General features: G+C 42.4%; 1 protein-coding gene across 1 annotated transcript in view; it reads left to right on the top strand.

Moving 5' to 3' along the window:
- The first annotated feature begins 1,650 nt into the window (after positions 1-1,650).
- Positions 1,651-14,442, top strand: part of LOC105689477 (semaphorin-2A) — a 232,362-nt gene continuing 219,570 nt past the window's right edge. Inside the window, exon 1 of the mRNA XM_048651054.1 lies at positions 1,651-1,987. The gene's annotated coding sequence lies outside the window, so the exon portion shown is untranslated. The remainder of the gene's footprint in view (positions 1,988-14,442) is intronic.

The raw sequence follows: 14,442 nt of genomic DNA, 5'->3' as shown, positions 1-14,442 counted from the left end.
GAAACCTGGAACATTATGTAGCCTCGCCAGATAGCTAGGATGTGTCCAAGTTTCTAATTCAATAAAGACGCCGCGGCGGCAACACAACCAGAAGCAACAGCACAACCGTACGACCGTAACTCACTTAAATTACTCGCACTGCTAACAACTTTACGCTGTTGCGTATACCCGTGTACCTTGCGTGTGTATACAGGTGTATACGTGTACGTATACGTATGTACAAGTAAATCCATACAATTAATACTTACGGAAAAACTTTCCCCTTCAAATTGCCAATTTGTACATCTCAGCGGAACAAACCCGGCTAAGAAAATTAGCCTGAGCGAAAATCTTCTAATCCCTCGTCAATTATATCTTCCGACATCCCTTGCCCTCCCCCCCCTTCCTTATGAGTGTGCCGTGTACATATATATATATATTTCGACGCGGATAGCGCGCCGCCCGAAGAATCAGAGATTGTCTCCCTCCCCTCGACGATCAAATTTGCATAACTAATTGAACCTTGCAGGTGATTTTCAGAAATCTCCAACAGGGAAAACCAATTTTGCTTGGCGGGAAGTGATTGAATGAAAGAAACATGGTCGGTTTTCGAAATTTCAAAATTTCAAATACGTCAGACTTTCCGATTCGAAAATCACTCCGATGAATTTTTGTACCTCGATTTCAAAGATCAATTTCGGGTCGATCCGGGAATAAGTTGCGCAGCCATTTTCTCGCGGACGTTAAGTTTGCGTACACGCGACCGTGTGTACGATTGTACGTACGTACATGGGATGGTATTCATGGGCGTATTTTGCATTCTAGTTGATAGCGGATCGTTTTTACGCCGCTTTCGTTTTTTTCCCTCCTCGTGCTTCGCGATCAAACAACGTAAACCGTTGTCGTGGAAGTGTACGCAGTAAAAAGGACTATGAAATGTTTTTGAAATAAAAGCCGCGGGGATATCGCGCGCGACTTGACTCCGAATACCGACGTTCTTTACGACTCGAATCGTTAAAACTCCGTCTGATCCGCTTTCAACAATTTGATAAAAAAGAGAAAAGAAGAAAAAAAATAAAATAAAAAATAAAAGAAACCGTCGAAAAGTAAATTGAATGAGTTTTTGACGAAGAAAAATTCCACGGTAATTCATTTTCTTAGCAGCATTACGCTCCGCGAATCTTTTTCGATTCGAGAACTCGCGCCAATCCTCGACAGAAGCGATTCACTCTGCTCAGGAAAAATCATCGAGTCGCACTTTTTCGAAGACTCGCAGCTTTCTAGAAATTTCGAATTCTCTTTATCCTCTCTTTTTTTCCAAACACCGTTGGAGTTTCAAAGATCCGTTCGACGAGTCACTGCACTTTTTCACACTCGAGTGTGCCAAAATTCAGCATCTGAAGCAGCGCGAGGGCGTCCGCGATACATCCGCGCTCGTAAATCCTCGGTAAGTGGAAATGCCGCCGGTGAGAATTGATTAGGTAATTAAGCGATTCTCGTCATGTGTAACGCGGGTTACACCTTGATTCCAGAATTAGGTGTCGTGATATAAACAGAAACGATCATATTTGATCCGAATGGTTTGTTTACGTCGCATGCGCACCTGCCCGAGCTCCCCGTTCTCCCTATCAGGCTACGTGGATTCCGTTTCAGTCGACGCGCAGCGTGCGGGTTGATAACGTCGCGGAATCAAAACGATGATGTCACACCGTATCATACATTCGACGATCGAGAAACCGATGCAGTGATTTCGGGTCGAAATGTTCAATGAGATTTAATTAACGAAGCAGTTATTGCGATGTTTCGCCCCATGTAATACGCAGCTCCGACAGAATATCGATCAGACGAGCTTGTGAAAAAGTTCTTAACTGTGATGAGAGTGCGGTGTCGATTCGATCGAACATATAATTTTTGAGGAAAAAAAGGATCGTTCAGTTTCTACAAAGGATTATAACCGGCGAACGACTTCTTTACGGGGGCGACGTATTTCGCCGAATTTTTTCCCGAGGTAGGTACACGAGCGACAAATAATCTAGATCCGTTCTTTTGACGTTCAAAATGACTGGTGGGTGGAAATTTATTTCAACCAAATTACGACAAATGGATTAAAAATCGTCTCGTCCTCGTTTGACTTTGCGAAGGTCCTTTTACGTCGTTTCCATATCACCCGATACGCATACCCGTACACGATGTCCTGTTTGTTACCACCGTACACACACACACCACTAAACCTTTCCCTCTAATGAACTGTGAGAATAATTTATACACCGTCACCGCTGTGTAATTAAATTTGAATTTACCTTGCTGCTGAATATTAGGCGGGCTATTCCGCGTAAGCCGCCCCGTTACCCTCCAAAATTCCTGAAAATTTTTATTACAACAACCAGACCGTCTATAGCTAGGTATAATAAAAATTCGATTACGTCAACTAGTTTTCGTCTACGAAAGTACGACTAGGTACATGCGATAGAATTTTATCCTCGCGATACGATGCGTCGAAGTTGCCTCAGGTGTTGGAAAAGAAAAATGGAAAAATCAGCGGACCGTAATAAATGACTAGTTCAGAAATTTTCCGCTCATCAGCGTTTTCGCAAGTTTCTGTAGATTTTTCGACCACCCTTGCACGCCCGTTTTGCTAATTACCTGAAAATTTTGGATCTTGGAGCTAGCAGCTAAGTTTATAAAATTTAAAAAAAATTTCACTCGCGTCCGCTGCCAATAGAGCGCAAGTTCAACGCGTTTTTCATTTTTCGAGGCTTACGACCTTCCGGCATTACGCCGGGATGAAATTCGTCAATTTTTAATGGAACTATCCTCCCTCGACGCAGCGCTACTTTCCGCTGCTCTTTGTACTCGAATACATAACGTATCGCGTCCGAAATGAACGCGCGTACCTACCTGTGCGCCGTATCCAGATATATTGTTCAAGCAAACGAAATTATAAGTCAAGTATTTCAATTACGGCGTTAGCGAAACATCCTCTCCGTTGACACGAAGTTGAGTAAACTTTCGCGGATTATACGGCGGCGCAATCTGTATGTACAAGAATTACAGTTGAACAGTCCTTTATTCATTTCTACGTTTGTCGGCGACTGGGGCTTTCAACACCGTGGATCCCATGCATACCGTTCGCGCCGCGTTTCACTTCGACTACCCCCGATGTTCGCCCCTAAGACGACGGAAGAAAAATAAACTAGAAAACGGAACATTGCATGGCGAGAAGCTAGCTGCCTTCCTCGAACATGTGGTGTCCGAGGGTAACGAATCAGGGCTTGCAATCATTCGTTTCGACAACGGAGAAATATAAGTCGGATGCGATCGGTTAGAAGCGGACATTCTTTTGGGCCACCAACCGCACGGGACGCATAGGCGATTTGTCTGAAAAAGTCGTACGTACGATTTATTTGATATCAGCGATTCGCCGATGCTTCGGCGACTCCGGTAGCAAATAAGACGGCACAGGTGTCTTTGTCGGTCTGGCGACGCATCGACTCGACTCGTCCCCGAACCTCTTTTGGACGAAGCTTTGATCCGCGAGCTTTTCTGGTATCGTCCGAGCTCTGACGTACTTTCCCAACATTCGAAAAACGTTTGTTTTTCGCGAAATCCAAAATAATCCACAACTAGCCAGCGGGAGATGCGGAGCAATCCGTGTTTGGAAAATCAATAATTGCAACGAATAGCCGTCGGTATCTGTTCGTTTTCCGCGACAGTCCTCTGGAAAAAAAAAAGAAGACAACGATCATCCGAAGTACCCGTATCGGTTTCCTTTTTTCTATCGCTTATATTTATTGCGTCGCTTTTTTTCCATCCTGACGTTGTGAATTGCCGGTGCAGCAGTTTCGCCTCGTAATTGCCCGCCGCGAGATTATCCGGACTGATTCGATTGCTTCGCGCGGCTCCAACGAAATCTCTCGTCGCTGATTTCAAGTCTCACCTCGGTCGCCCGTTTCTAACCAATATATGATTTCGAGGGGTTGTTGTTTCGCACGCGGGATGTTCGGTTCGAACTAACGAGTGAAGGAATTTTCAGCCGAACAAATCAGCCCTAAATTCAACATCGTCGTAAATTTCCGCTCGTTCGACGGCGAAAACTTTACCGGACAAACGAAATTACCGCTGAATGACGCCGACCGTTATCGGCACACCGTTTCGTCGGGGTGTACGCCCTCCTCGACGAAAAATTTATCGAAAGTTCGGATAAGCGCGGATTACGCCATCCTCGATTTTAATCCTCGATGATACGATGCACGGGGCCTGTGGCTTCGTGTCTTATATATTCGTCATTTTCTGATCGATACGAGGAAATACGTGAGGCTATATAGCCTCGCATTTGTACCTGCGTACGGGGTACGCCACCGTGGACTTTTGCTCGTAAAACATTCATACTGAATTTTCTTTCATGTTTATACGTATAATTTACAACCCTAGCCATAGCGACAGCTTTCTGTAACCCTTGTAGTACATGAAACCGTACACGTGTACGCACCTACGTACGTACGTATCGCACGTGCCCCGTACATGTATTTACCGCACAACCATTTTATCTTATTTATTTATTTATTTCACGTGTTTTCTTTTGATGTGTTTATTCAATAGTGGAGGGAAGAAGTAGTCGCTCAGAATCATCAGTTTTCGTTTGACGTTGACATTTTTGTGGATTTTACGCGGTACCTGTTTGTATCCCTAAACTTTTCAAGCATATATCTTCTCATTATTTCAGTGAAAATGGTTTGAGCGAGGTGTATATGATTTTCTTCACAAGAAGGAGAGAAAAAAAGCATCGCTTTTGTATTTGATAAAATATTTTGCAAAATTACTCGAACGTCAAAATTGCGAATGCGGTTTGTGAAGTTTTTTTGAAGATATATAAATCAAAATCAGCGAATGCGGCAGCATGTAACGTACCTATGTATATCGTATAGATGGATAGATATGTACGCGCGTACATGCAATTTGCTTTTAGAGGTGATGCGATGGTATTCACCTCTGGGTATTATATTACTTAACTAGTGGGTGAATCCGTACCGCGCGCTCCGGGATTAAATGCGCGTTTCAAGCAACCAGAATTCAACAGGAACGAGGATACGGTAACAGAAACTGTGCGTGCACGCTATAGGCAGGAGCGTCCGATTTTACTCTATGCATGCACGCCGATACCGCGCACAGCGCATCGAGCCATCGTCGTAAAAGTCATCGGGGTCAAATCACTTCGTGCGCTCGACAATTCTTTTACACGGCACAAGAAGGTTTCGAATCGCATGCGCCCAAGGTGAGCGTTTTTCGGGCGAAGAAAAAACGATCGGATTTGAAACTTTCGTTGCTCCAATTGGTCCAAATATTGTACATAAAATGCGTGTAATTCTACCGATTATTCCAATATCTGATTCGATTCAATCTATCTCATCTCTCGGGTATATATACCTGACTTACGTACATACATGGGTTGGGTATGGATACGTACATATTATATATACGCGTGTTAACAAAGTTATAGGAATAGATGGTATGTAGGTATACATATACGAGTGCGGTGCAGTTTAGCTGGTTATACAAACGGCGCGCGATGGAATATCGGTGCGGCGGCGGCGGCGGCGGCGTTGCGACGCTCGACGGGTTCCTCTAATCGCGCAGAAATGCGAGCCGGTTTTCCCGGAGCTAGAAATCTGAACGTGTATAGGTCCGCAGGTCGATATAGAGCGCACGGTGGAGCGGCGTATAGTCTCTCTAGGAAAATAGAAGATAATGTTATCGCGGTGAGCCAAAGCTGCCGCGCTGTTGCTATTGCAGCTGCCGTGATGGTTAAACGAAACGCGAGAATAATCGATGGAAATCGGATGGTATTACTACACTCGCTCTATCTACGGCATAAAAGCTCGCAACATTTAACCGTTTCCGCACACCGAATCGCGAAGCGCAACGCACGCGATGACCTGCAGATACGTTCGCTGCGCCGATATCATCTCAACAGCTTTGAACGACCGGTGTGTGTAGGTGTGCCTACCTACCTACCTACCTACCTACCTACCTCGATGCTACTCGTATATTTACACATTTTCGAGCATTCGACCCTCGTCAGCGCGGCCGGGTTCTGAACGATATTTTTTCTATCCGTCTACCGACCAATCAGTTTTCACTTGAAATTGAATCCCCATCTTGGGACTACTGAATTTCATCAGATCTAACGAGATTTGGATTTCGAGGGGATCGCATCCAACCGGTTATGAACGAGGACTACCGTTCGGTAGCTCTTTGAGATCTAATTGAACCTGATCGAGTACAACGTTCGATTTTCAAGTTTCCGACCTCACTGCGATTTCAGATACGGATTGATGAAAAATTGCTCCGATACCGGATCACGGTATAGATCTACCTATGGTTAGATCCGACAAACTTCTGTGTCGAGTTTTTACTCGAAAAAGTTCAAGGCAAATACTTTAACAGTTCTCAGCCGAATAATCGAAAGAATTCACACGGTGCAACGATAAATGGCTCGTTTGTGTAATTCCCGTTTTTCGGAAATGGTACGGATGGGGTTGAATTGTTGTTTCACGCCGAATGTGGGCGCGATATCGTACTTATTCGGCGTGAAGTAAAGAAGCCGTGGAAAGGATAAAATTCATACGCCAGAGGCACATAACGCGAAAACTGCGATGAGGAGGTTCGTGCGAAATGAGAGGAGCGGAAAAGAAGGGAGAAAGAAAATGGAACGAAATAGAATAAAAAAAAAAAACAAGAAAAACAAGAAAAAAATAAAAGGAGCGCTGTATAGTCCACAGTACACCGCCGTCGTCGTCAAAATTTCACGAGCTTTATACGGCGATTGAGTTTTACGGGGAACAGAGCTTTGCATTTTTATTATTCCTCCTTTTGTGTCTTTCGTTATACCGTATTCATCGCTTTCGATCTTTTTTTTTTTTTTTTTCTCACGCACGCGAAAGTCCGTTCGCTCTCCAACCGAACGCACGATTTTCCGATATCGGTCGATATTCCTTTCCGTTGATACGCACAGCGTTTTCGGTAGTGTTTTTCAGTCTCAAATCTGACTTGAATAAAATAAATACTGGGTTTATCGTTCGCGTAGTTTTCGAAAGAGCGGCAAAAAGTTCGGTGGCATGAAATATTGGCGATCAGAGAAGTTTTCGGTATACCTTTGCGAAAAGTCCGTCGAAATAAATGAAACAAGGGTGAATAAGAATATCGAATCAAATGGCTAAACGCGCGTCTAATTCTAAATGCACGATTTACCAACGTGTCGACGTCTACGTTTTAATGTCGTTTTATCAAACGTCTGTCACGTTGAATTCCACCGGAAATTCAAGCAAACGTCCGAAACACGCGATACTGCGCCATAGCTAGATTTAAAGAACGAACAGTCATTTCCGATACACGCGATATATATATAATGAATGTCCTTTATTAATAATCGTCGCGGTCTAGGCGCATTCAGAACAGAAATTGCAAGACAGTTCATCGTTTCTATTTCGAGAATCCGTTATTCTTCTCTTCTTTCGAACTCCGAAATACTCGAAGAACAATCTCAATGAGCGAAAAAAAAAAATTTTACACTACCTGGTTTTTGAAAATGATCGAGATAAAAATGGCGCCGGTTGAAAAAAAAAGAAACCATTCCGTAGTTCCTCACGGAGTGTACGTATACGGTTAGTTAATTAACGATTGCATAGTTTTTTTCCACCTATTTATTACCTACGCCTAAAGTCACATATACATATACGCATCTGTGGGGTACACCTTATCTGGGAGGGTTGTAGACGTAGGAATTTTCCGTTATTTTAATTACCGTAAAAGCACGGCGTGACTCGAGAGCTTTTCACCGCGCAAACTAACACATCCGTGTTCGAATATATTTATCCGTAGGTATGCACGTGTGCATCCATGTATATTTTATGTAATAATACGTGTCGCGTATGTAACACATAAAAGTAGCTATATATATACACGGTAGAAAAAATACCGTGAATTTTCCCGCTCGCTTCGGCGCGGGCGGGCGGGGCAAGTCGTCGCCGTTAGTGCAGAGCTACGTACTTTTATAACCGTGGCTTTGTAATTACAATTGAAAACCGAATATACGTAAGGATATACATACATTATACCCGTAACCCGTTACAGTTTGTTCATGTGTGGTGGATGGGCGTCGGCGACCGGTGGCTGCTGCAGTGGCCGATATACGGCGGACAACGAAATGGGTATACCCCACATATACAGGGTGCAGTGCCGGTGGTGGCTGCTGTTGGTGAAAGAATTTTATTTGTTTCATCCTCCACGGGCTCCACGAATTCATGGAACTTTTACTGCTAAGCCCAGACTCTGTTTAACCTATAAACCATACGCTTAACTTTGTCGGTAGCAAGACTTACCAGATTTTTGTAATTCATTTTTGAAATAGAAGTACGTCGGAATATGAAAATTTTTCGCAGAACTCTTTCATTCCCACACGCTACCAAAGAAAACAAAAAAAAAAAAAAAAAAAGGGAGAGAGAATCGTGCGAAATCGCGATACAAAGCCCTCAAAAAAGTTGGGGGTGGCCATGGACCTAATCAACAGAAAGAGGATCAAAAGAATGTTCTGCGAATTTAAAAATTCTATTTACGGTTCCGAGAATTGTTCTATTTTTAAAAATTCAGTGTTCACGGCCAGGCTGCATTTCATCTCGTATACTTTCTTAGTTGAAAGATTTTTCTATGATGCTTAAAATCGGTGGAACGTTGAAATATATTTGATGGAATCCCTGGACAATTTCGTGACAAATTCGGAAGAGAATAACGAAAGGAAGAATTTTGGAAATATTTTATCGCTTCCCGATAAGAAGCACTTTATTTCACAAATTGCCACACTTACCGTTGGACGTATTACGTGTAAGTAATACATACGGACCACGCACCTATATATGTACTTACCGTGAAGCGGTATACTACGGTATGGGCAATAAAATAAATATACACGTGAAATATTGCCGATCAAACTGTTACTCAATAAGTTATTGTTGTCCCATAAAGAATCAATTTGTGAGCTATAAAGAATAAAGCTCACTCGTATAACGCGGGAACAGCAGGAAAAGCTTCAAGTTCCGAGTGGCTCCGTGGAAACTAGCTATATACATTATCATATATATATATATATATATATATATATATAAGTTTATATATAATAGGGTCAAAGTCTTCATAAAACACTCGATCCCTCGCTACAAAAGAATATGTTTTCTTAAGGATCCCCTCCACACGAAATTTTCCGCTAAACTTTACGCTCGATTTTCGCGACGGCGTTGATATGTACCTACACTCGATGACAGCTTTTTATTTCATGGAGTTTTTTCTTTTTTTTGCTCTTCAAAATCTGCTGTTTTCAGTTCCAGAAAAGCAAGTCGACGACTTCGTTACGATGATGTCTGATTTTTTTGTCGTTCAGAATCGACCTCAACGCGTAGGAACTTCGAAAAACGGCGGAGGGGGCGGTCACTTGCATGTTTTAGTCATGTATTACCGAATTCGTGCGCTGCGTAGATCGAAGTATCGACCCCTGAACGAAAAAAGGACTCATTTCAGCCGCGCTGCGGTATGAGAGGAAGAAAGGGTTGTAGAGAAAGAATGACGGAAGGGGTCAAGTTGAAGTTCTATTACACAGGAAGTAGCTTTCTTCTTTTCGTGTCGACGCTTCTTTCCCCTTTTCGCTTTCGTTCGTCCTGATGATGCCTCAGACTCTCGAATCCTTGGCTTTTCTTTTTCCCTCCTTCGCCTTCTTCGTTTTCTTCGTTTTCGTAGGGGCGAACGTCACCCTCCTCGTGCCGCTGCCGTTACCCACCCCTCGACTAAATGTATATTTTCCGCTACATTAGGCGGGTAAGTTTCATACCGGTCCTTTTTTATTTTGCCATTTATGTTGTTTTTCTCTTCCCTCGTTTCGTCCTAGTTCTTGGTCCTCTTCTCATTCTTTGTCACGACTTTGTATATAGGTACACCCATCTTTCAGGATTCACAGGACGAACAAAGAACATGAAAAAAATAAGTACGATTCGGCAAAAACTAATTAACTCAGAATTACATGATCCAACGGATAATGACTGTGAATTAAATTAATCGAGTGCTGCCAATAATCATGTAGATGATACGATAATCCAAAAATAAAGTTTTCACAAAATCTGTGGGGTCGTACAGTTTTGCTGTAACTTCCAATAGTTTCAAAGATGGATTTCTCGATTCAGTTTGTTTTTGTCTGAATTTCCTCTTGTTTTGAAAAAAAAAAACTTCTTGCCATTGTGTGAATATTTTGATTAGGTAATTTGCTGACAAATCTCGAAGATGTCCCCCAACTTAAGGACGCTGCTTTATTTACATGTATGCACAGTATATCGAAATTGAGGATGAATTAATGATCGTTGAGCTGCTCCTACTAATTAGGAATCCCAGGAGAATGAATTTAGCGAGTAGTATTCCCTGTAATTTCTCCTGGAACCCTTCTTGAGAAACTTCCTCATATATTATATACACACGTATATACCATATCTATGTATACACGAAGTGTACGTCGGGCTCGAGGAAGACAAGGGTTGCAGTTGAGGGTGATGATATATGTATGTATGTACATAAAAATTAGAAAAAAAGCTGCAAATATACACGAGTATACATACATAAGGGAAGGCGGTACAAAACGAAGTAAATACCTCAGGAATCCATAAGAGGAAAGAAAAAAATTTCTAATTCAGAATGACGTTTGAAGTCCTTTCAGATCATTTTTAAAAAAAAAATTTACAAAGTTTTTGGGGTACCCCATTCTGCCCCGCGTTCCCCTGTATATTTTATATATATGGGCCATTCCACGTGAACCGGATCAGTCACCTCTCAGATATTTTTTTAATTTGGCATGTCGATTGTCCATGGGGAGTTAGATTTTTGTGCCAAAGGATTTTTGAATTAGTGCAAATTTCGATTTATTATGAACAATCGAAAAATTGAGAGGCGGTTTCTTTAAAAAATCATAACTTCGTCAAAAATGATGTGAGATTTGATTTTTTTTTTTAAATTTACGCGGAAGAGGCTATAGATTTATGAAAAAAATAAATGGTGCCGAAAAAGTTTATTTATCATTTGTTTATTTGACAATGAATTTTTAAATGATTTTTAAAACACTGATGGATAGCACCGAAAAATTTAAAAATAATGCTGACATATACTTTGAACTATACTACAGCCTGTGAATTAATTTCAGAGATGCGTTCGGCTTTGTTTTCGAGTAAAAAATCATCGAAGTTGGCGGCGCGCATGAATTCGAGCTCGTCGACGCCTATGCGCGTGATGACGCGCGTCGAGCGACAGAGATCCTATCTACTCTGTACGGACGCTACTTGGTGTACGCTCGACCGCGGTATTCACGAGTCATTTTCGCGATGATAGACACCGTTGAAAAATCTGGAAAAAATTCCATAGCTTCCCCATAACACGGCAAAGCCATAGAGTAAGTTCCAGAGATGTGTTATTTCTCGTTTTCGAGATATCCGGACGCATTGTGACTCCGCGCTCGCTACTTGATAGACACTCGGCGGCGGAATTCACGAGTCATTTTCGCGATGATAGACACCGTTGAAAAATCTGAAAAAAATTCCATAGCTTCCCCATAATACGGCAAAGCGATAGAGTGAATTCCAGAGATGTGTTATTTCTCGTTTTTGAGATATTATTGTGGCTTAATATGTCCAAGTAGCAAGCGCGGAGTCCCAATGCGTCCGGATATCTCGAAAACGAGAAATAACACATCTCTGAAACTTACTCTATGGCTTTGCCGTGTTATGGGGAAGCTATGGAATTTTTTCCAGATTTTTCAACGGTGTCTATCATCGCGAAAATGACTCGTGAATACCGCGGTCGAGCGTACACCAAGTAGCGTCCGTAGAGAGTAGATAGGATCTCTGTCGCTCGACGCGCGTCATCACGCGCATAGGCGTCGACGAGCTCTAATTCACGCGCGCCGCCAACTTCGATGATTTTTTACTCGAAAACAAAGCCGAACGCATCTCTGAAATTAATTCACAGGCTGTAGTATAGTTCAAAGTATATGTCAGCATTTTTTTTAAATTTTTCGGTGCTATCCATCAGTGTTTTAAAAATCATTTAAAAATTCATTGTCAAATAAACAAATGATAAATAAACTTTTTCGGCACCATTCATTTTTTTCATAAATCTATAGCCTCATCCGCGTAAATTTAAAAAAAAAAATCAAATCTCACATCATTTTTGACGAAGTTATGATTTTTTGAAGAAACCGCCTCTCAATTTTTCGATTGTTCATAATAAATCGAAATTTGCACTAATTCAAAAATCCTTTGGCACAAAAATCTAACTCCCCATGGACAATCGACATGCCAAATTAAAAAAATATCTGAGAGGTGACTGATCCGGTTCACGTGGAATGGCCCATATGTATGAATTTATGTGAAAGGTGTTTATTAGAAACTAGATTCCAGTATTTCTATTTCGGTTTCGTTTAGAAAGTTGTTTTTTTTCGTTTTAGCTTATTCTACAAATATAATTCTTCGAATCTTTTATTTCGCGTGTTTCCTGATTTCATTTAACTTTCCAGTAGGTATTTATTCATACCGAGATTATAATACCGCGTGCAGTTATAATCCGTGTCTATATATCTCCCAAAGCAACATAGGTAGCTGTGTACACTGCCGCTCAAAAGTATACCGATTCCCGACAGGGTAAATAACACCCCTGTAAATGTATGTACATTCATACAGTCATTCAAATTGACCTGCTCGAAGTATCAAAAGTTACCCCGAATTAGGTATGTCCGTACATATGGCCTGTGGACAAATGATCTCCCGTACATCGGATTAATAGCGTCAAATGTCCCCGAAATTTCATCAAAATTTCATCTGATAAACGAAATCGATGCAAACGTTGCAGTCAGTTTACGTGTTTGTAGGTAGAGTTCAGTGGGTCGTTGCATGCGCGCCCGCGTATCTGTAAAAAATCGTGATTTTAGGGGCACACGGTATATCTCATTACCGCACAAAAGACTGTAATTTGGCGTTTTGAATCGTTTCGTTTTACATTTTCACCGTTTTAAGCGTATAGCCGTTATTTTAACGGCTTAGCGCACGAGCTACGCGGTACACTGTAATTGTAAGTTTTGCTTTTCCCATCGATTTTGGATTCTTGCCATTTCTCCGTCAAGAAGAAACACCCGGACGCCGTACTTCTTATATCAAATTTCGCTCATCCGGTCGCCATGTGAAAAAAGTCGGTTTTTTTTTTTTCTCTACGTTCCTGATGTCACGAACCCGAGCGGAAACTTTTGGCTTGTACGGTACATTGTGTATATGATACAACGAGCTTTCGTGCAGGTTGGTGCAGATACGGTGGGTACATAGCTAGAAATTATTGTTTATAACCGTTTGTGTTTTCGCTTCGTTTGTTCGTTCGTTAGTTCGCATAGCTGCAGTTCAGCTGGATCCGTTTTCTTTCTCTCCATAATTATACAACCGGGATATGAAATTGAATTCTTCAATCTTCTTGTTTTCTTTCGCGTTCGTTCCCTTCTGTTTTTTTTTTCATCAATTTTTCAACCCACGATTCTCGAACTCGCATCTGGAGTGACATGGTTAGAGAATAATACCACAAATCCGCAGCGGCGAAAGCTTTCCCCGAATAATCTGAGCTCAATCTTCGAAATTAGCGCGAATCCTGATTTGATTGATCGATATTTAAAGCGACAATGGAGAAAGGGGGGTGTACACGTGTATCGCGAAAGTGTTGAAATTTTTGCGAATCTCAGTCGAGTCGAGAGTCTTCTCGATTGTCATCGTATGTACGTATACATATACGGTACGTACGAGGCGTTTGTGAACGCTAACGAAGCGGCTGGGTAACGAGGTGTGACACAAAGGTCGTTGGAAACTGAGGGCTGTCGGGCGACGAGGAGGGAAGGGAGGAGGAGAGCGAGGGATGGGCGGGGGTATTCCTCGGGCCGTAGGCTGGCGGTTGCAGGTCGTCGTAACGGGTCGCTTCCGCGACTCTGTACGAGGATAAAAATTCGCGCGGATAGGGCTGCTCAAGACACCACCCCCCAGACGGACTGCACGCACGGCACCGCGCGCCGACGGTGCACGGGTTATAACATTCTGGGATACCCGCGACGTCAGCGGAGGAATTCCCTCCCTCGAACTCGAAGTCCCCCCAACGGCGTAACTTCCTCCGTTTCCCTCCCGTCGGTTCTCCCGATGAAAAACTCAACCACCCCCCGTACACATCGCGATACACTTCGATACTCGACGCCACGTCACGTTTCACACGTGTCAATTGTATATCGTATGACGCGGATTTGATATACGTACGTACGTACGTACGCGTCTACTCGTAGCGATAAACACCAGCGTTCGAATATACGGGGTGATCTCGAAGTAGGAACGACTACGTGGAGCGGTTCATTTTTAAATAATG

Source organism: Athalia rosae, chromosome 2 (assembly GCF_917208135.1).
Source record: "Athalia rosae chromosome 2, iyAthRosa1.1, whole genome shotgun sequence".
Taxonomy (NCBI): Eukaryota; Metazoa; Arthropoda; class Insecta; order Hymenoptera; family Athaliidae; genus Athalia; species Athalia rosae.
Note: the sequence above shows the minus strand (reverse complement) of the source record. Positions and strands in the feature narration are given on the sequence as shown.